The 23,552-nt window shown below is 43.9% G+C and overlaps 1 protein-coding gene across 6 annotated transcripts in view; it reads right to left on the bottom strand.

The window, feature by feature from the left end:
- The window catches only part of NRF1 (nuclear respiratory factor 1), a 127,848-nt gene extending 104,347 nt beyond the window's left edge, over positions 1–23,501 (bottom strand). For 5 of the 6 annotated variants that reach the window (XM_077471968.1, XM_077471970.1, XM_077471972.1 and 2 more), the window contains exon 1: positions 23,360–23,501. The gene's annotated coding sequence lies outside the window, so the exon portion shown is untranslated. The remainder of the gene's footprint in view (positions 1–23,359) is intronic. The other variant, XM_077471969.1, reaches the window with a different exon arrangement.
- Positions 23,502–23,552: the final 51 nt, after the last annotated feature.

Here is a 23,552-nt window from a genome sequence, read left to right as displayed (position 1 = left end):
ACGAGCAATTTATTTGCATGGATCTGCTGCTACTGATGTCATATAGCTCTCGGTAAACTTGCAAAGCTGCAAACTGTGTATATTAGAAAGCATGTCCATAGAAGCTTCTGCTAATAAGTAGAACATCTTTCTATTGTCAGTGCAGATTTACTGTAAGCTGGCCATACACTGAACGAAATTCACTATTTGGTTGTCACTGTGGGTGCTGTTGTCACTATACAATGTCCCAGCGCAGGGGGATACCCCCATCCACCTCATCTGTGCACCAGATTTATTTATAAGCATAGTTGGAATGCATAGATGTGTTGTTCTCACCTAGTTACAACATTTCAAATTTGCGTTCTTTGACAAATATCCATAAAAATTTTATTTATTTCATCATACTTACCTGTAAAATACTTTTCTTTGAGTACATCACGGGACACAGAGTTAGGCTAATATTCATTACCTGCTGGGTTATACTTAATCTCCGGGTGACTGGACATTGGTAGACCAAAGGTCATTAGACAGGAATTGATCCCCTATATAACCCCTCCCATACAGGAAGTACTTCAGTTTTGTAGCAAGCACTAAATACTCAAAAGAGGGGAGGGACTTGTGTGTTCCATGATGTACTCAAAGAAAAGTATTTTGCAGGTAAGCATGACGAAAAAATCCTGTTTTCTTTTTCATACATCATGGGACACAGAGTTAGGCAAATATTCATTACCTTCTGGCACGTCCCAGAGCAATAGCCTTGAGGGGAGGGAGACACCCTGCCAAACAATAGCCATCAGACCTTTTATGGCAGCCCCCAATACACTTCGGCCAAAAGCCGAATCCTCGGCTGCTCGAACATCCACTTGATAACATTTTGTGAATATATGCACTGAAGACCAGGTAGCAGATACCCATACTGTCCAACATTTTGAGATGGAAAAGAGATCTACTAACACGTGTGTAGGCATAGGAAACGCCCCCTGCCACACCCCCTCAAAGGAGAATTAACCAAAAAAAGGTTAATACACAAGGACTTTTTTTTACCACTACTATTCCTTTATATTGGCTTTTAAAATGTACAAATGCAGCAATTTAGAAATGGGATGAAAGGTTTAGCACTGGAAAACACTTTTTGAAAGATAAAAAGTGCATTTTATATACAACGATATAGATCAGACCAAAATGAGGGATAAATGAGGTGGAATGAGGGACATTGCTCCAAATCAGGGACAGTTGGGAGCTATGGATACCCGATGGCGAAAAGCCTCGGGGGGTTCCTACACCCCTGGTAGAATGAGCTCTCACCCTAGGAGGGAGGAGCTTTACGTTTCAGACCGTATACCCGAATGACCAATTGACAAACCCAATATCCAAAGGAAGCTTTGGAAGCTGCCTGCCCCTACTTAGGTCCTTTAGGTTAAAAAAAAAAGTTTGAGTCTGATCCTTGGATCTGCGCAGATCTAAACAAATAAACCTTGACTGCCCAGATAATGTCCAAAGAATGCAGTTGTCTCTTCCACCGAACAAGGCTGAGAGAAAAGAAGGCGGCAAAATAATGTCCCGATTTAAATGAAAGAACATATAAAAAGGAAGAATGGCGCTCAGTCAGTCAATCAGTGCAAATTGCATGCTTATTTAGACCAATAAAATAAAATATATTAAATAAGATATAATAAAACTCAGTAATGGGTCTTCATGAGACAACTGTCCAGCCACAAATTTTTATAAGTCACATACAAGGTGCTCATAGGTATGCAATCAGTCCAAGATGCTGGGTCTTGCTAGACAGACAAGGGATAATGTTTGCACATCCACAGAAGGCTGCTTTTCTTTGGAGTGAAGCCAGCTCAAGTCATATGAAGAGAAAAAACAAATAGAAAAGCGGCACTCAGTAAAAAGTGCTTTAATCCATAATAAAACAAATATTTGTCACATCTGACATGCAGAAAGTTGGGCACACACAGGAGTGAATACTATAGTCATCGGCGTATCCAGGAGTGACAATAGAGCCCGTGAATATGACTGCGGGACGCTGGGGGGAGAGCCCGGCTGTGTCTCAAGTCTGCCAGACTTCAGAGCGGCTCGAGGAGACGGCGTGTGACGTCAGAGATGCAGGGGGAACACAACGACTTTCTGAGCATGCGTGGGACCCATACGGAGCCAGCGCGCTCCTTTCTCAAGTGTAGAATATAAGGGGAGAACGGACTGACATTTCTTAAATACCTGAATTCAATGGGCAAACTACGATGTGCAATTTAAACCACACAGGGTGTAAACAATGCTGACAATACAGAGAAGGATTTACCAAGTAACCCTATCAACAAAACAGATTACCTAAAATAGCAACATGCTCATGACAGTACAAAGTTTATTACATGGCAGATTATATTTATATGCCGATAAATTACAATGAACCGATCATGATATTAAATTATAAATACCAAAAGGAAATAATAGAAAAAATAAAAAATATATATATAAAAAAAAAAAAAAAGAAAAAAAAAAAAAAAAAAAGAAATAATTGTTCTTGGAATAAAAAATAAAAAAAGGAGAAGGAACAAAATTATATAGACCTATAAAAACTCATATTATAAGAAACTCTTATTATTGAAAAAATATATATTAAGAAATCAGCCTATAGGATACCAGTAAAAAATATGCCATTATTATCTACAAAGAAAGCCATCAACCCCAAATGGAAATAAAGGTGTATTATACATACAAAAATCAAAGGATGGTATGTATCTCAATCTCCTCGTTAAGACCATTAGGGACAAGAGTATCCAAAGTAAAAATCCAAAACGTTTTGCGTTCACATAATTTCAAAAAACTTTCTGCTTCAGAGTTATCACTAGGTATGGATTAAATCGCCCATACTTGAAGGCCCAGCGGGGAACTCTAAAAAGTGTAGTGGTACACGATGTTTATCGCAGCCCACTTTTGTGAGCCGACAATGCTTGCCTAAGGGGGCAGATGGTACGGCTCACATATAACATTTTACATGGGCACGTCAAACAACATAATTGCTGGAGCAATTATGAAATTGATTGAAATAATAAGTTATTCCTTTGTGAGTAAAGTTTTTTGGGCCGTGGTTGACAAATTGTCAGGCTTTGCACCGGGGCTTATTGCACCTATACATCCCCATGAGTAGAATAAGACACAAAGAGGCAGCCTTTTTGCATAAAGAATTCTATAGTACACCTTATTTTTACCATTTGCCTAAAGTACACAAGGATGCACTACATCCACCGGGCAGACCAATCGTGGCATCAATGAACAGTGTTAGTAGTGGTGTGTGTGTATATATATATATATATATATATATATATATATATATATATATAATTATTTTCTACAACCCCTGGTCCAAGGCCTGACATCATAATACGGGTTTCCATACATCTTTTGGACCTTTTGTCCCCGTATACCTGGAATGAGTTACTCCTGGTTGTCTCTCGATGTTAAGGCCCCTTTCACACGGGACGGATCAGTAATGATCCGCCCCGTGATGATCCGCTTGCTCAGCGGGGATCGCTCCGTTGTCCCCGCTGAGCCGGCGGCGGACAGGGTGGTCCCAGCACACTGTGCAGGGACCGCCCTGTCAGCTCTCCGCTCTCCTCTATGGGGGATCGGATGAGCACGGAACGTCTGTCCGTGTTCATCCGATCTGCTCTGCAGACGGATAGAAAAATAGGATTTTCCTCCATCTGCAGAATCAGACAATAGCGGAGGCGGACGATAGCGGGTGTCTGCGGATGTTTATCCGCAGACACCCGCTATCCCATAGGAATGCATGTATGCCCTTATTTCATCCGCAAACGGATGGATGAAATACGGACATGCGGTCCGCATTTGTGAAAGGGGCCTAACTCTCTTTATCAGCAGTACAGCATTTTTTAAACATGGATTTCCAACTTAACACCAAACAAGCCTCATTCATTTTGGAGGCTACCTCGTTTTGCCTTACTCATAACCATTTTCAATTTGAGGCCCAGTTCTACCTACAGACCCATGGTACAGCTATGGGTCTGTGGGAGAACCAGTATCTATGGAATAATAATCCTTTTGCTCAATATGTGGTTTTTTTTGGCCGATATATTGATGATATCGTCATCATCTGGGAGGCTACTTCATCCCAGGTGGACGATTTTGCCTCTTATTGTAACACTACCAATAGTAATAGCCTCTCTTTCTCTGCGGTTTGGAACAAGGATAGCTTAGCTTTCCTTAACCTTGAACTTAATCATGATGGCAATAACATCTTTGCCCGAAACTATACCAAACTAACTGCTGGCAACTTGTATTTGCATTATGACAGCTGCCACCACCCTTTGTGGGTAAATAACATCCCTAAAGGGCAGTTCTGTAGGTTAAGACAGAACTGCAACAGAGACTGCGACTATATATCACAGAGTGTACTTCTTAAAGTGGGATTCCGCTTTTTTTTTTTCTTACCTGTCTCACAGGTGGGCGAGTGCTACCTTCGATTGGCATCCACGTCCGGCGTTTATTTGACCCCCGGCGCGACAAATCTTTTCCTCAGGATGACTTATAAAAACCTGCTCTGGCGTTTTCCATTTTAACTGTGGGCGTCTGAAGCCCACAGGCATTTACTTCCTGGTATATGATGACGTCTGGCTCCCAGCATGCTCCGCTCCATCTTGCACATGCTCAGTGAGAGCAATGTAATGGCAGATACAGCTGCCTGCCCACTTTAAAAAATGGCAAATTCGTACACGCCCTCGTCACGTGACCGGCGTCCTAACGAAATCTCGCGAGATTTCGCAATTTCATTGTCCCCCATGGATTCTTGGGAAATAGCTTACAAATTTCCCAGGGACCATTGCGAGGACGATAGCCACACCTACTCCCACGGGAGGACAACCCGGAAGTCAGCTGAAACATCAGAAATAAAAGGTAAGTAAATAATATTTTTTTTTTTTCAGGGTTCGTTTAGGTAAGTATGCTATCTGTTGATTTTAATAACATGTACTTTCATTTTTAGGTACCAAACCACTTTAAGGAAAAGTTTATTGAGAAAGGTTACCCCTCACATTTGGTAGAACATGCGTACAACACTTTTCTCCTGGGGAGGAAGTCTAAGGTTGTGAAACCCCCGGAGAAACCACTTGTACGTTTTATCACAGGGTTCCATAGACAATATAAAAGAATGGAACATAGTCTTGGAAAGCACTGGAGTATCTTGAAGCAGGACCCCCATTTGAGCTCTATATTGGATGATAAACCCAAATTTACTTATAGGAGGGCCCCCACCCTTAAGAAGAAGATTGCCTCTAGCAAACTAAACTGCAAGCGGGATATAAACCTTTTGTGTCTTATTCCACTCACGGGGGATGTACAGGTGCAATAAGCCCCGGTGCAAAACCTGCCAATTTGTCAACCACGGCCCAAAACTTTACTCACAAAGGAATAACTTATTATTTCAATCAATTTCATAATTGCTCCAGCAATTATGTTGTTTATTGTTTGACGTGCCCATGTAAAATGTTATATGTGGGCCATTCCAGAAGTGGGCTGTGATGAAAATAGTTTTTAGAGTTCCACGATCAGTCCACGCTGGGCCTTCAAGTATCGGTGATTGAATCCATACCTAGTGATATCTCTGAAGCAGAAAGTTTTATTATGCGAACACGAAACGTTCTGGATTTTTACTTTGGATACTCTTGCCCCTAATGGTCTTAATGAGGAGATTGAGATACATACCATCCTTTGATTTAGTATGTATAAACACGCCTTAATTTCCATTTGGGGTTGATAGCTTTCTTTATAGATAATAATGGCATATTTTTTACTGGTATCCTATAGGCTGAATTCTTAATATAATTTTTATTTTATTCTTGTTTAATTTGATTATATATATATATATATATATATATATATATATATATATATATATATATATATATATATATATATATATATATATATATATATATATATATTTTTTTTTTTTTTTTTTTTATTTGTATTTTTGCAATCTGGAAGTAAGATGTATGTAGATGCGGGTGGTCACATATTTTTAAATATATGCACATTTTTTATTATATCTTTATAATGAGGCAAGTTGTCCCTTTATAATGAATTCTGTATCTTTTAATATAGAGTCATATGTTAATAGGCACTTATGAATGCCGGTATGATTGCTGGTTTAGGAGGCATAATAAGCTGTACCTTTGCGCATACCAGTGACGGTATTGAAAGCAGTGATGTCACTGTTTGTTACTGCTTGTACCTTTGCAGATACCAGTGACAGTATTGAAAGCGGGGATGTTGCTGTTTGTTTACTGTCATCATGGTATTATGCAGGGCGCTACTGCTTCCTGGCTCTTGAGCAGCTTAGCAGCGTGCCGGAAGTTACGGCCAAACAGTTTACTGAGTTGCTATGGTTTTAAGCCGTCCCTAATAGATGGCGCTTTGGTAGAGTACAAATAGCGGGTGGTGAGCATCACTCCGTCACCGCTGATGAAGTCCCACCCCCTGAGACGCAACGCGAATGGAACCACGTGACTACGTGCCGTCATCTGCGTCCTCCGCTGATCCTCGTGGCCACTATGATTATTGTATCACGGTTGATCCTCAGCACTGGAGAACAGTGCAGATTGATGTAAGTGCAATACATTTAATAAATCTATGTTTATTTTGCCATACCGAGAGCAATATTTATTACCATTGCATGTTGGAACTCTGTGGAGCCTATTTTTGTATGTTTGAGATCTACATTGTCCAGAAGCATATTTCTAGTGTCATAGATGGCTAAGGGGTTGCTTGTTTGACCATATTGACATTCAGGGGTCCATCTCATAAGGTGAGCTGCTAGCACTCTCATTGGTGGAGGAGATCACTTGGTCAGAAAGAATGTCTCACCGTGCTTGCTTATTGATAGGATCACCCAGTATGGACACACGGTGCTTCTATGGACTTTCTTTTTATGTTTCTGTATATTATTATTTTTCATGTTTTTAGTTGTTTTGCGCTGCACTGCTTTTTATTTGAATTCTTAATATATTTTTTTCAATAATAAGAGTTTCATTATATATATATATATATATATATATATATATATATATATATATATATATATATATATATATATATACACATATACATATACACATACATACATATATATATACACACACATATATACACATACATACATACATACATACATACATACACACAGTGCCTTGCGAAAGTATTCGGCCCCCTTGAACTTTTCAACCTTTTGCCACATTTCAGGCTTCAAACATAAAGATGTAAAAAAAAATATTTTTTGTGAAGAATCACCAACAAGTGGGACACAATTGTGAAGTGGAACGAAATCTATTGGATTTTTGAAACTTTTTTAACTAATAAAAAAATGAAAAGTGGGGCGTGCAAAATTATTCGGCCCCCTTGCGTTAATACTTTGTAGAGCCACCTTTTGCTGCGATTACAGCTGCAAGTCGCTTGGGGTATGTCTCTATCAGTTTTGCACATCGAGAGACTGAAATTCTTGCCCATTCTTCCTTGCAAAACAGCTCAAGCTCAGTGAGGTTGGATGGAGAGCGTTTATGAACAGCAGTTTTCAGCTCTTTCCACAGATTCTCGATTGGATTCAGGTCTGGACTTTGACTTGGCCATTCTAACACCTGGATACGTTTATTTGTGAACCATTCCTTTGTAGATTTTGCTGTATGTTTGGGATCATTGTCTTGTTGGAAGATAAATCTCCGTCCCAGTTTCAGGTCTTTTTCAGACTCCAGCAGGTTTTCATCCAGAATGGTCCTGCATTTGGCTGCATCCATCTTCCCCTCAATTTTAACCATCTTCCCTGTCCCTGCTGAAGAAAAGCAGGCCCAAACCATGATGCTGCCACCACCATGTTTGACAGTGGGGATGGTGTGTTGAGGGTGATGAGCTGTGTTGCTTTCACGCCAAACATATCGTTTTGCATTGTGGGCAAAAAGTTCGATTTTGGTTTCATCTGACCAGAGCACCTTCTTCCACATGTTTGGTGTGTCTCCCAGGTGGCTTGTGGCAAACTTTAGAAGAGACTTTTTATGGATATCTTTGAGAAATGGCTTTCTTCTTGCCACTCTTCCATAAAGACCAGATTTGTGCAGTGTACGACTGATTGTTGTCCTATGGACAGACTCTCCCACCTCAGCTGTAGTTCTCTGCAGTTCATCCAGAGTGATCATGGGCCTCTTGGCTGCATCTCTAAACAGTCTTCTCCTTGTCTGAGCTGAAAGTTTAGAGGGACGGCCAGGTCTTGGTGGATTTGCAGTGGTCTGATACTCCTTCCATTTCAAAATGATCGCTTGCACAGTGCTCCTTGGGATGTTTAAAGCTTGGGAAATCTTTTTGTATCCAAATCCGGCTTTAAACTTCTCCACAACAGTATTACAGACCTGCCTGGTGTGTTCCTTGGTCTTCATGATGCTCTCTGCGCTTTCAACAGAACTCTGAGACTATCACAGAGCAGGTGCATTTATACAGAGACTGGATTACACACAGTTGGATTCTATTTATCACCATCAGTCATTTAGGACAACATTGGATCATTCAGAGATCCTCGCTGAACTTCTGGAGTGAGTTTTCTGCACTGAAAGTAAAGGGGCCGAATAATTTTGCACGCAGTACTTTTCAGTTTTTTATTTGCTAAAAAAGTTTAAAATATCCAATAGATTTCGTTCCACTTCACAATTGTGTCCCACTTGTTTGCGATTCTTCACAAAAAATTAAAATTTTATATCTTTATGTTTGAAGCCTGAAATGTGGCAAAAGGTTGAAAAGTTCAAGGGGGCCGAATACTTTTGCAAGGCCGTGTGTGTGTGTGTGTGTGTGTGTGTGTGTGTATATACATATATATATATATATATATATATATATATATATATATATATAGTTCCTTTTTTATTCTCGGAGAGCAATTATTTATTATTTTTATTTTATATATAATTTTTTTATTATATTTCCTTTGGTATTTATAATTTAATATCATGATCGGTTCATTGTAATTTAAAATCGGCATATAAATATAATCTGCCATGTAATAAACTTTGTACTGTCATAAGCATGTTGCTATTTTAGGTAATCTGTTTTGTTGATAGGGTTACTTGGTAAATCCTCTGTATTGTCAGCATTGTTTACACCCTTTGTGGTTTAAATTGCACACCGTAGTTTGCCCATTAAATCCAGGTATTTAAGAACTGTCAGTCCGTTCTCCCCTTATATTCTACACTTGAGAAAGGAGCGCGCTGGCTCCGTGCGGATCCCGCGAATGCTTAGAAACGCGTTGTGTTCCCCCTGCATCTCTGACGTCACACGCCGTCTCCTCGAGCCGCTCTGAAGACCAGACACGAGACACAGCCGGGCTCTCCCCCAGCGTCCCGCAGTCATATTCACAGGCTCTATTGGCACTCCTGGATACACTGATGACTACAGTATTCACTCCTGTGTGTGCCCAAATTTCTGCATATCAGATGTAAGTGACAGATATTTGTTTTATTATGGATTAAAGCACTTTTTACTGGGTGACGCTTTTCTATTTGTTTTTTTTTTTTATTTAAAAGCGGAGCTCCACCCTAAAGTGGAGCTTCCGCTCATTGGAACCCTCCCCCCCTCCGGCGCCACAATTGGCACCTTTCAGGGGGGGGGAGGGAGGTGCAGGTACCTGTATAGTACAGGTATCTGCACCCACTTCCGGCATAGATATCTGCAAAGGGTACGCCCCTTTCTGCAGAATCTACGCCCCTTTCCGAAGGTCCCCCGCTGTCTGCTGGGAAACACACGGATCCCAGAGACAGCGGGGACCATCCTTATTGCGCAGCGCGACTAGCGCATGCGCAGTAGGGAACCGGGAAATGAAGCCGCAAGGCTCCACTTCCTGATTCCCATACCCAAGATGGCGGCGGCAGCACCCGAGAGACGATCGAGAGATCGGCTTCGGGTGCCGACATCGCGGGCGCGCTGGGTGGGTAAGTGTCATTATTTTAAAAGTCAGCAGCTGCAGTATTTGTAGCTGCTGGCTTTAAAAAATAAAAAAAAATAAACGGCGGACTCCCGCTTTAAAATGAAAGGCCGACACCACTTTTGGCAAAAGGGATGGAACAGGTTCCCTGCACAAAAAGGGCCGCAAACTCCGACACCCTTCTAGCAGAGGTAACGGCCATCAGGAAGACTAGCTTGTGTGACAGCAAGTCTAGTGGAATTTCCTTGATAGGCTCAAATGGTTGTTTCTGTAACACAGACAGCACCAAGTTCAAGTCCAAAGGACACAGACGGTCTAATTTTAGCAAGCGAGTTGCCCCCTGCTTAAAGGTTCGGACCAGTGACTGGGAGGCTAAAGGTCTTTGGAAGAATACTGATAGGGTCGAAACTTGACCTACGATTGTACTCAAAGCCAATTGGATTTCCACAGCTGATTGTAGAAAAGAGAGACTTCTCCCAATCACATATTTCCGAGAATAACTTTTTTGGCTTCACACCAAGCAATATAAGCCTTTCAGACCTTATGATAGAGCTTCCTAGTGACAGCTTTTCTAGCATTCACTAGTGTAGACACCACTGTTCCTGAGATGCCACAGTCCTTTAACACCCTGGCTTCAATAGCCATGCCATCAACTTTAGAGACTGTAAATTGGGGTGGAATATAGGATCTTGAGACAATAGATCGGGGAGACGTGGAAGCATCCATGGCCCGTCTATTGTCAGTCTCACAACCTCCTGCCATCCCCAACGATGGCAAATTTCCTGAAACACCCCTGGGTGTAGGGACAATTCCCCCGGGCAGATCTGCTGGCGGCTCAGATAATCTGCCTTCCAGTTCTCTACTTCAGGCAGTCCTGAAGCACCACCGTCTAGGACCGTAGGGCTAGACGTACTGCCCTTAATTACAGGACGTTGATGGGCAGGATCTGTTCTGTCCTTGACCATTTCACCTGAGCTATGGGCCCTTCTAGGGTCGCTCCCCAGCCTGAGAGGATGGCATCTGTAGTCAGTACTCTCCAAGGTACCGGTAGGAGGGATCGCCCCTTTTGCAGGTTCTGATCCTGCAACCACCAGTTTAGGCTTAAGTGTGCCCGAGGAGATAAGAACATTGGATAATACAGGGCTTGTCCTCTCCTGTTCCAAGCCACCAAGATGTCTTGTTGTAAAGGCCTGGAATGGAACCAGGCATAGGGCACAGCCATGGCAAACCAAGGCGAAATGGCGCACCATCGTGCGCCATTATACAGGTAAAAAACAGCCAGACACAGGCAAAAAAAAAAGTATACTTTGCAAACACAAACAGCTAGCCCAAAACTCCCCCCGTATGGTCACCGTACACAGGTGTCTAGTTAGCTTGACTGATTGTTACAATCACTGGGACATGGCACAAATAAAGGGGTTTCACTTATCCATCCAGGTGCAGGGTAACTTAGAAACTAAGAGCCCAAACTTCACCCATCTTGGTGGGTTCCTGTCACATGAGGACCTTCAAGGACTGGGTACCCTTTTCATGTTTAGGGTCCACTCTCTTGGACCTGTACAGCACCCTGCAGGAATGCCTTAGTGCTTTGGTGTGCAGGATTCCACTTTGCAGGGTCCAGCGCCCAGAGGCCGCATTACAGGCAAAACCTAGCAGGATCTTGAGTTTTCTTTGTGAGGCTCGGGTACCATTTATCTAAGCATATAAAGCCTGTGTCAAATGGATCCGATCAGTCAATCCCTTGATTCACTTAAGAACCGTTTGTGGGACGAGAGACCTGAAGCTCAGAGAGCTCAAACAACCATGCCATCCACCTTGCAGACCACTGGTAAAAAAACTGAAGTACTTCCTGTATGGAAGGGGTTATATAGGGGATCACTTCCTGTATAAAGACCTTTGGTCTATCAGTGTCCCTTCACCTGGAGATGAAGTATAACCCAGCAGGTAATGAATATTAGCCTAACTCTGTGCCCCACAATATATGAAAGAAAAGGTCGGCTGACTGAAAGCACTTTTCACTAGCGCAATGGTCTCTAAATTGTTGTCCGCGGGCTGGATGTGGCACTTTGTCTGCCTTTATCTGGTCCTTAGGGCACTATTCCTCCCAGTGGCCCCATCGACGGGGCACTATTCCTCCCACTGGCACCATCGACGGGGCACTATTCCTCCCACTGGCACCATCGACGGGGCACTATTGTTCCCATCGACACCAATGATGGAGATTATTCTTCCCAGTAATACATACACCTCCTACTTCCCACAAATGTTATGTAATTATTTTACCCCCGGTATAGGAGATATTTACTAAAAGACAGTGAACTGGCCCTTTTGCTTATAAAAGTTTGGAGACACCTGCACTAGAGGTACAAGCACACTCATATCAATGTCCACACCTATACTAAAGCAGGCCAGTGATTATGCAATTTTCTTTCCTGCAACCACACCAGACCACAATGGTTATTGCTGGCGGCTATAGCCGCTGGTAACAATCACATGCCAGAAAGCCAACATGATGGCTGTACCCAAGGTGAGCGATGGATTGAATTGGTTACAATCAGCTTGCCCATACATGGATCAAATCTTTGCCAATCCCTGCTGAACCTGCTGAGATTTGAACCATCTATGGCCAGCTTAAGCAGCACCTTCCACTATCAATGCTGACATGTTTTCAAGAACAATTGTAGTGCAAATCTGTTGCTAGTAACAGCATCAAACAGTTCTCAAGTAGTTTCTTATAGAGGATATGAACTGATTTCCAGGTGTAGGTGTCATACACAAACTCACTGCTAATGAGATCATATTCTCATCAGGGATGCAACATGTCCAATGTGTGTACATGGGCATAGATCCATAAAGAAATCTGCTAGTTAAAAGAAGCACTTTTCATTTCAGATACCAGCACTTGGAAATCAACGTCTAGATGCTCACCCTATATTGTGCTCAAAAGAGAACTATTGGCAAAACTTTTTTATTTTGTATAGAGTAAGGGAGGGTTATAACCAGTGAGATTTTTGTTCGCCATCCGTGTCCTACTGCAGATATTTTCCTTCACTTCCTGTCCTATAGCCAAACAGGAAGCAAATAAGATACCTGCAAATTATGGGAATTCCTTGTGTCCCCCAGGTCACCAGAACTAGTGTCCCCATTGGAAGACTTCCCCTCTATTCATTTTCTGAGGACAACCCATAATTTGGGATTTTCTTTCACTTACAATGATAATGGTAACCAGGACAAAGAGGACGTATCTCCCGAACGGGGGCACAGACAGCAATAAAAACTGACAGAGGTTCTAATCTCTCTACACTCCTAAATATAAAAAAATAAAAATAAAAAAAAGCTTTGGCTTTAGTTCTCTTAACTGATCCACCAGTAGTATTATACTTAACGCAAGATGGCAAAAACTAAATTCCACATGTGAATGAAATATTCAAGTACATTGTTAGCAGCATGCCACATCAGTATTTATATTACATCAAAAGAGTCGCGCAAAACAAGAGTAGATTAAATTCCATAAGGAATGTGACGAAATGCATAGAAAGGAGCAACGTGCCGACATCACCATCAGTTCCGGGAAGTGCAGGTGCCGTTTATCTGCCCAGTGAGGATTTGTTCCAAAGTGCTTTTTAATCTTGCTGAATCTAAGTGACCTCCATCTGTTGCAGAACTACAAGTCCTGTCATTTCTCTGCATGTGGGAGTCATGGGACTTAAAGAGGAAGTAAACCCTGATGGGTTTACTTCCTCTTTTTTTCCCTGCAAAGGTAAAGCATAATGGACTACTATGCATCGCATAGTAGCTCATTATGTGTCACTTACCTGACACAGGAGCCAGCGAAGTCGCCGCTGTCCCCTGTAGTCCGCCGCATCCATGTTGCTGGTGGCGTCTCGCAGCTCCAACGAATCACAGCGGCGCAGCCGCGATGACGTCACTCCCGCGCATGCGCACGGGAGTCGCGTCTCGCAGCTCCGCCGCTGCCATACGGCGAAGCCGCGATGACGTCACTCCCGCGCATGCGCACGGGAGTCGACAAATTAGGCAAATCCATTCATGGATTTGCCGCATTTAGTGCGCCTGGGCGCCGCTGTCTATGGCGCATGCGCCGTAGACAGCGGTGCCCATTTTCGGGCAAATATCTCCTAAACCATATAGGTTTAGGAGATATTGCTTGGACCTACAGGTAAGCCTTAATCTAGGCTTACCTATAGGTCCAAGTTGTTTGGAAGGGTTTACTTCCTCTTTAACATTCCGCAACAGCTGGAGGGCTGCCAGTTTGAGACCCCTGCTTGAGGCTGCATGAGCATGTTCAGCTCATAAAACGCCCGAAAAAAAAACAGGAGAAAAATGCCCAACAAGCAAAATCTTAATTAATCTTATTAAAGAGGAAGTAAACCCTGATGGGTTTACTTCCTCTTTGTCTCCCTGCAAAGGTAAAGCATAATGGGCTACTATGCATCGCTTACCTGACACAGGAGCCAGCGATGTCCCCTGTAGTCCATCAGCATCCATCTTCTTCCGGGTATCGCTGCTCCAACTCATGCGCACAGGAGCAGCCACTAATGGCATATCGACGTTAGCAGCATGCGATAGTTCGTCTGTGCGCCGCTGTCTATGGCGCATGCTCCGTAGACAGCTGTCACTGTCTTTTAGTAAATATCTCCTATACCGTGTAAGTTTAGGAGATATTTATTGGACCTACAAGTAAGCCTTAATCTAGGCTTACCTGTAGGTCAAAGTGGTTTGTAAGGGTTTACAACCACTTTAATTTCAATGGCACCTGTTTACATCGGAGAGCTTTGTCACCTGAAGCAAGATTACAGACGTTTTTCTGCCTTTTACATTGGTGACCTGAACAAAATTGCAGCAAGATCACTGTAAAACGCAGTAAACACGCATGACTTTGAAGCGCTCAGGTGTGAATGCAGCCCTAAGGTGATCCATGGCTGGGTGTCCTATTGAAAGTGCAGCGGATTTCTTATTAATTGGGGGGGGGGGTTACACTTCAGCTGGTAGAGCGTGCCCTCTTGCCATACGGTTGTGGCCTCCCGATTGGTGGAAGTTTATTGCACATTTAAGAATATTTGAATACATTGGAGTTCCTTTGTAAATTATGTATATTATTTTTCATACGAAATGTAATCAATTCTTTTTGTTTTGGTCCACATATGCTTTTTACATTCTTCTTCTGTAGAAATACTAGTGTTGATATAAGCACACATGCTAATTTTTTTGAAGTACTGTAGGCAGGAGTTTTTAATGGAGTTTGTTATAATTGCTTTTAAATGTGTATAAATATATACCAAGCCATGATGCCCGGTTCTCACTTGTGCGTCATACGTTCTGACTTTGGGAGTCATATGACATGTACAAACCAATGATTTCCTATGAGAACCGTCTTAACGATTTAAGGCTTAACACTTAAGGTTCCTGCACTACTTTTGTTTGTTTTCAGCCATTACAATATCACTGAAGTCGGATCCTCGTCCTAACCATCTGACATGGTGATTACAGCTGCAGTAAAAGGAATTTATGTCACACTGGGATTTCTTTGATTGGTCAAAAGGATAAGTCAGACTATCTCAAAGTCGGAGCAAAATCATATCCTATTTATTCAAGTCGGATGGAAGTAGGACCGAAGTAGTAGGACTGATGTTACAGGGCAAAGTAGTATGACAGTCGCACAACAGTCATGTCGTACCCTTTAGGTTATGGAAAAGAGGATGGAAGGGGTCTTTATCTCAAAACACTTGCCAAAAGGTGACAATGCTTCCCCACCATAGATCTTACACAGCACAGTGAGTGATTTGTCACCTAGGACATGAAGTTGGCTACTGGCAGCATCATTAGGTTTATTTTTAACGCATTTCATCTAACAGCCACCACACTGAAGTATAGGTAATCAGTTTTTTTTTTTTTTTTTTTTTTTACATTTTGGTTCTTGAGTTTGAAATCATTTTAACCACTTAAAGACTGGAAGGATTTGCCCCCTTAATGACGAGGCAATTTTTTGCGATATGGCACTGCGTCTATTTAACTGACAATTGCACGGTCATTCGATGCTGTACCCAAACAAAATTGATGTATTTTTCCCCCCACAAATAGAGCTCTCAATATTTGTTTTTACTTTTTGCTATATCTAAAAAAAATAATAATAATTCTTCATTAGTTTAGGCAAATATGTATTCTACATATTTTTGGTAAAATATAGTAATGTCAGCGATCTGAAATTTTTTGCGGGACTGCGACATTGCGGCGGACAGATCGGACACTTGACACATTTTTGGGACCATTAACAAATATACAGCGATCAGTGCTATAAAAATGTTTTAACTCTCATGTTCATCAATCATATAGTCGTCTTGATTATTTCCTACTCGACCATAGCTGTCTAGATTGGTCCCTGGAATGTGAAATTGAACCTCTGACAGACATTCTTGATCCCTTCCACTCCAGTGAAAGAATGGACATGGCGGTTAAACGACTCACTACTCATGGATCCAGAGTGTGTCATGCGGATCTCGGAGATCATATCTAATTTTTTTGCTGATCACGCTTCTGACAATAGATGCCACACTTCATAAGCTTAGGACACTGGTGACTTCACACAAGATCTCTCCAACAGTGGAAACGCTTACAGAGGTTTCTTCCATTCGCACCCAGCTTAGGGAATTATACGAAGTGTCAGCCCGTACGTTTGCGGATAAACTTGCCTTCCATCAATATCAATTTCAGGACAAATTTGGTAGATTGTTAGCCCTACATACAAAACAACCTTCTACTTTTATATCCCACATACCGGACAAATCTGGGGAAACAGTTTCCTTGTCTTGTAAGCTAACCCAGATATTCAGGGATTTTTTTTTATCAATCCCAGTATAACATGTTGCAAGCCCTCTAGACTCTCCCTCCACCATGGAAGAAGCTAAGGCCTTTTATATTTCACAAACCACATTACCTACTCTAGATGACGAAACAATTGAGGATCTTGAAACATCGATCTTGGAAGATGAAGTTGCTTGCGCCATCGCTGCTTCCCCATATGGCAAGTCAGGGCCCTGAGGGCTTTACTCCAAAATTCTAAAAACAATTTGCCCCCCTTCTTAACAAAGTGTTTAATTCCCTCTCCAAAGAATCAGTGTTCCCTCCGCAAACACTTGAAGCTCATATCTCTCTGATAGTAGATTTAAAGGTGTTGACTAATAGAATGCAGCCATTGTTGCCCCGCCTAATACATTTGGAACAGGTTGGCTTTATGAGTGGAAGGGAAACACAAGACAATACACTGAAAACACTTCTCCTCACGGACTATGCCCCCACCCATAATATCCCTTTGTGCCTCCTCGCAGTCGATGCGGAGAAGGCCTTCAACAGCATCGACTGGCAATTTCTTCACTTGTTTCTGCAGCAGATAGGACTGGGCCACAATATGATCTCCAGAATAATGTCCCTTTATTCTTCTCTCTCCACTAGAATTAGACTAAATGGACCACTATTCCCAATGTTTACTATCCATAATGGAAAACAACAGGGATGCCCCTTGTCCCCCCCTTCTTTACGGTCTTGTCATGGAACATCTGGCCATCTCCCTTAGGAACAACCCAACCATTCACAGAATTAACGTGGGTCCTGTTCATATTAAAATCGCCCTCTTTGCGGATGACTTACTAATGTTCGTTACCCAAATGCAAGTATCCCTGCCCTCAATTTTATAGGAGTTCCTGAAATTTGGAGAAGTGAGTAACTTCAAACTTAATCATAGTAAGTCGAAAATCCTCAATATTTCACTTTCAAAAAGGGAGCCCTTCAACAACTTTCGTCCTCCTTTCCCTTTAAGACGGGTTTCACCTCTATTCGCTATCTAGGAATTCACATTCCAACGGATGCACCTCTGCATTTTTCAAGTAACTTCCCCCCCCTCCGCTTTTCAGAACACAAGTGGATCTAACAACCTATGCTCCAAACAGCTCTCTTGGAGGGCAGGGTGAATACTTTGAAAATGGACATTCTCCCTCGGTTCTTATACCCCTTTCAAACCATCCCTATCTATATTCCCACCTCATTCTTTAGGAAAAACTTTGTCAGATTTTCTCCAAATTTATAGGGAAGGTCGACCGTCCCAGGACAAGATATGATACTATGATTCTTCCGAAGGCCCAAGGAGGAGCTGGGGTCCCAGACGATTCCGTATACTTCAAGGCGGTGGTACTCACTCGTAACAGATTGGTTCATCACCCCTCGTCCAAACTGAGTTCAACTGGAGAGTCATTTAAATATGATTGATCTCTGTGCTGTGCCGTGGACCCCTATGGCTCAACGTAAAGACGCCGTGCTCTCCACTACTCTCGTCAGACACTTCAATTATGGGACTGTTTGGTCTCATCTGGTAATATATCTAAACCACAGGGTCCTTTGACTCCCCGGTTTTCCCTCCACCTGTAAGTGGGAAGAGATTCAGACCCTGGAAAAGGGAGGATCAGACGCTTGGCTCAGGTCCTTCGTGTAGACCCATCTTTAAGAACAGACACTTCTCCCCAGGCAGCTTTGAGGCACCCAACAATGTGGCTACAGAGAAGCCAAGTTGTGTCCTACATCCCTGCCTTTTTTCCCCTTATCAGATATCCTATCTGACCCATCAAGCTTTAATAAGATGCTTTTACAACCCGATCTGTCGATGCATGTGGTCTCCCAACTTTACTCCCTATGACTCAACGTTTCTATCCCTAACCTTCCACTTTACACAGAAATGGGAAGCAGACCTAGGACACAATCTCACCTGCTGATTGGCAAAAGTGCTTCATCCTGACACATAAGATTGCTCTAGCAACCAAGACTCAAGAAAGGGTTTAAACTGTTGACAAGATGGTACGGATGCCCTGTGACTATACAACGCTTTAACCGTTCTTTGCCAGATGCCTGCAGTCGATGGCTGTCCTCTAGAAGTACTATGCTCATATGCACATTTAATGGGATTGCCCTCCTATACGGAAATTCTGGCAAAGAGTCCTTGACTTATATTGCAGGCTGATAGCAACCTCAATTAAGCCCACACCAGAGGTAGCCCTCTTATCTATGATCACAGGGCCCCTCAAGTCGATTATAAAAAGATATCCTGAGGTGTGACAGAACCCACTGTCACTGTGTGTTTTGGAGGGGGCTGTGGGCTCGCCTCCTACCCACAGATTATGGACCAGCAGAGAACGTGAGATTTGGAGGGCTATTTGCTGTCTCCCACCACCCAGAGAAGATGCCACCTCCAGACATTTGTGTCCGCGGTCGGTGGTTCATCGGGTGAATGCGGTATCTGTGGCTGGGATCCTGGAGTCGTTTCTGGCTACCTAAAACTATTGGCCCGGCTGGGTTAAATATATACATGAATTCCTTCCCTAGGGGATCGGGCTATTGAAGTAGATCAGATAAGAGATCTGGAGCATCTGTTGGCCCAAACTGGAAAGGAGGAAGAGTTCTCCATCACTTGGTCTTCATGGTCAGTATTTCGTTACTCCGAAGACTTTACCATATGGGCTGAAGATGACCCAACCTCATCTACCATATTTTCTATACTAAGACCCCCTTCCCACTGAGCCGCCCCAGGCGTCAGCGGTAAAATTTTTAGCGCTGATTTACCAATGTTTTTGCAGCACTATTCGGTTGCCAGCGGGGCAGTTTTAACACCCGCTAACGGCCAAAAAGGGGTGAAATCTGCCCGCGAAACGCTGCTGCAGTGGTCATTTGCGGGCGGTATGGCAGCGCTGCTCCATTGTTTTCAATGGGCAGGAGCGGTGTATTCATTGCTCCTACACCGCTGCAAAGAAGCTACTGGCAGGACTTTTTGTGACGCCCTGCCAGCGCAGTGCCCAAGTGTGAAAGCACTCGGGCACTGCGTCACACTGGGTTTGCAGCTGGCGCTTTTTTTCAGGCGCTATTTTTAGTGCTGTAGCGCCTGAAAAACGCCTCCAGTGTGAAAGTGGTATTAGTTGTGCTATGCTCTCATGTGAGTGAATACTAGCAATAAACCTTAATAATGCTATATATATAGTGACTCGGTACATAAATAAAAATTTATTTATTAGATCATGTTTTAAATAGTCCACGGTTTTAAGGTGATTTTCAAACATGAAATTAACACACAATACACCCAAGAGTCGTAGTTAAAAGAGATAAAGACCCCCACCTCTGCACACACTGCCGCTTACCGACTCCAAATGATCTATTACAGGAGATCACACTTGCTTGTGGCTTAATACCCAGCCCGGGCCCTTTGAGAGACGGAACAATGTTCCCCGTGTCTTCACAGAATGTAATCTTTCAGGGGCACATGTTGCCCATTGATCCCCAAAAATACATAAAAGCTTCCATAGTGCCATCTACTATATAACTATGCTGGGTGACCCCTCACCCTCATTCTTTTCGTGGTATTTTTCCTTTCTTTTCCCTTAATATTCTCCTTCCCTCCTTGAATCAAATATTCCGAACTTCTGACTGCAGCCCCATGTGAAGTTTGGATCCACGAACTAGCTTCATAGCTTAAGATAATGAGAGATCACTACAGCATCCAATCCCGTTCCGATTGGACCACTTTATATTTTAACCACTTGCCACCCACCATATAGCAGAATGACAGCAGCAAAGTTTCAATATCCTGACCGAGCTTCATATGACTCCAGCAGGATAACAGCCGCCGCGCGTGCCCGTGGGGGGCGCGCTTCGCGGCAATCGGTGGTGTGTCAGTCTGACTGAGACTCTTTACCACGTGATCAGCCGTGCCCAATCACAGTGTAAACAGGAAGAGCCATTGATCGGCTTTTCCTCACTCGCGGCTGTTCGACGCGAGTAGAGGAGAGCCGATCGGCCGCTCCTCTAATGGGGGGGGGTCTGTGCTGATTATCAGTGCAGCACCCCTAAGGATGCCCACACTGGACCACCAGGGATGCCACCACTGGGTATGCCACCCTAGACCACCAGGGATGCCAATCAGTGCCACAATGAGCATCACTGATTGGCAGGCATTATTGTAAGGCACTGATAGGCAGCACTGATGTACAGATGGGTGCCAATCAGTGCCCATCATCAGTGCCACCTCATCGGTGCCCATCAGTGCTGCCTTATCAGTGCCCATCAGTGAAGGAGAAAACTTACTTTTTGTCTGTCTTTTTTTAAATTTGTTTAGCAGAAAATAAAAATCCCAGAGGTAATCAAATACCACCAAAAGAAAGCTATATTTGTGGGAACAAAATGATAAAAATGTAGTTTGGGTACAGTGTTGTATGACCGTGTGATTGTCATTCAAAGCACGACAGAGCTGAAAGCTGGTCTGAACAGGAAGGTGTATAAGTGCCCAGTACTGAAGTGGTTAATTCTTCTCACAGTTGGACTTTATGTGGGAATTTGCCCATATATTATTATTAGGGGTGCACCGAATGGGTTTTTTGGTGCCGAAACCGATACCGAAAATGAAAAATACACTAGGCCGAAAACCGAAACCGATACCGAAACAGCACCGATACCAAAAATGACTGTTTTTTAAAAAATATTTTTTATACAGGAGATGGTCAGAGACTGGCGACATGGTACAGGAGGTGGTCAGAGACTGGCGACATGGTACAGGAGGTGGTCAGAGACTGGCGACATGGTACAGGAGGTGGTCAGAGACTGGCGACATGATAAAAGAGATAAGTTCAGCCAGTGTTGCCCCCACTGATGCAGCCAGCTATGCCCCCCACTGATGCAGCCAGCTAAGCCCCCCACTGATGCAGCCAGCTAAGCCCCCCACTGATGCAGCCAGCTAAGCCCCCCACTGATTCAGCCAGCGATGCCCCTCTGCAGTGAAGAGAGCCGTCTGGTTGAATAGAGCGCTGGGAACATCACAGCTTTAATTTCAATAGCTGTGTGTTCCCCGTCGCGCGCCGTCACACACAGCCCCTCCCCCTTGTCCAGGCACTTTGATAGACAGATCACCCGTCCAATCTGGACAGGTGATCTGTCTATCAAAGTTCCCCAGACAAGGGGGAGGGGCTGTGTGTGACGGCGCACGACGGGGAACACACAGCTATTGAAATTAAAGCTGTGATGTTCCCAGCGCTCTATTCAACCAGACGGCTCTCTTCACTGCAGAGGGGCATCGCTGGCTGAATCAGTCCTGTGCTATTCACCCCCATCATGGGTGGCACCAGGGGCGGGGGCGGAGTTCCGCCCCCAGGCCCCGCCCCATTTTCGGCTCAATTATCGGCCGTTTTTTCCTTTCGGCAAATTGCCGAAAAGGGCATTTTCGGCCGATATGTTTCGGCGGCCGAAATTTCGGTGCATCCCTAATTATTATTCACTCTATTATGTGACTATAATGTTTAATTACTACTCCCTCAGGAATGCTAAAGACAGGAAGTCTAAGATTGCACAAACTTTGTATATGTTTACTTCACTGCGCAAACAATATTTCTATAATATACTGTAACATGATTATTACATTTTTTCTTCTCTCACCTTTCAATAGAATAAGATTCAAAAGAATAAAGCAATAGGATGCAGAGTGCCGCTATGTATTGTGCGACATTACAGGAGGTCACTACATACCAGGAGACCTACAGCACACCTCTACCTGGGACCCCACTCATCCAACGTATGGATCGTACATTGTATATGGGGGGAGGGGGGGCCCAGTGTGAGGTCAGGATCTGAGCCCCTCCCACATTCATGACATGGAGACAAGTGACCCTTATGCTGGGGGTGCAGCAATGCCTGTGCCCCTATACAGTGCAGCGTACACAGGGGGTGCTTGTATATACAGTGCAGCGTACACAGGGGTGCTTGTATATACAGTGCAGCGTACACAGGGGTGTCTGTATATACAGTGCAGCTTACACAGGGGTGTCTGTATACAGTGCAGGGGTACACAGAGGTGTATGTATACAGAGGTGTATGTATACAGTGCAGGGGTACACAGAGGTGTATGTATACAGTGCAGAGGTACACAGAGGTGTATGTATACAGTGCAGGGGTACACAGAGGTGTATGTATTCAGTTCAGGGTACACAGAGGTGTATGTATTCAGTTCAGGGTACACAGAGGTGTATGTAAACAGTGCATGGTACACAGAGGTGAGAGGCCCTCTCCGCTCATTGTAAGCACTGAAGCCGTCCACACTCTCTCTCACACAAGACTAAGGCCGCTGGCTTCCATTCTCCCCGCCCCAGCACAGTACAGCATGCGCACGGGCCTAGCGCGGCCTGCAGCCTCCTCCCCGCCTTTTCTGAAGCCCCCACACGCCTCCCGGCTTCCGAGCTCTCGCTGCGCTGCCCGGCCAGCGCTGTGCGGGGCGGAGCTGCTGGCAGAGCCCCGGAGCCCGAGCTCCGTGTTGCGGCTGCGCCAGCAGGGCTGAGATAGCTGGAGATTGCGCGGTAGGGCACTCACCTCAGAGCGGCTGCGCTACACCGAGCCTGCGCCGTGACACTCTAACTAGGACCTCTCTGAGCTGCAGTGGCTGCGGGAGCCCACGCTGCACACGACCGAGGCTGGAGGAGCTTGCGTCATCGCCGTCATGACGCCACCGGCCTCTTGGTGAGCGTGACGTCCGCTCCCGGCAGCCATATTAGGAAGGTCTAAT

The sequence above is a fragment of the Lithobates pipiens genome, unplaced genomic scaffold (assembly GCF_037356315.1).
Source record: "Lithobates pipiens isolate NorthernLeopardFrog02 unplaced genomic scaffold, aLitPip1_a1.2 Scaffold_8, whole genome shotgun sequence".
Taxonomy (NCBI): Eukaryota; Metazoa; Chordata; class Amphibia; order Anura; family Ranidae; genus Lithobates; species Lithobates pipiens.
Note: the sequence above shows the minus strand (reverse complement) of the source record. Positions and strands in the feature narration are given on the sequence as shown.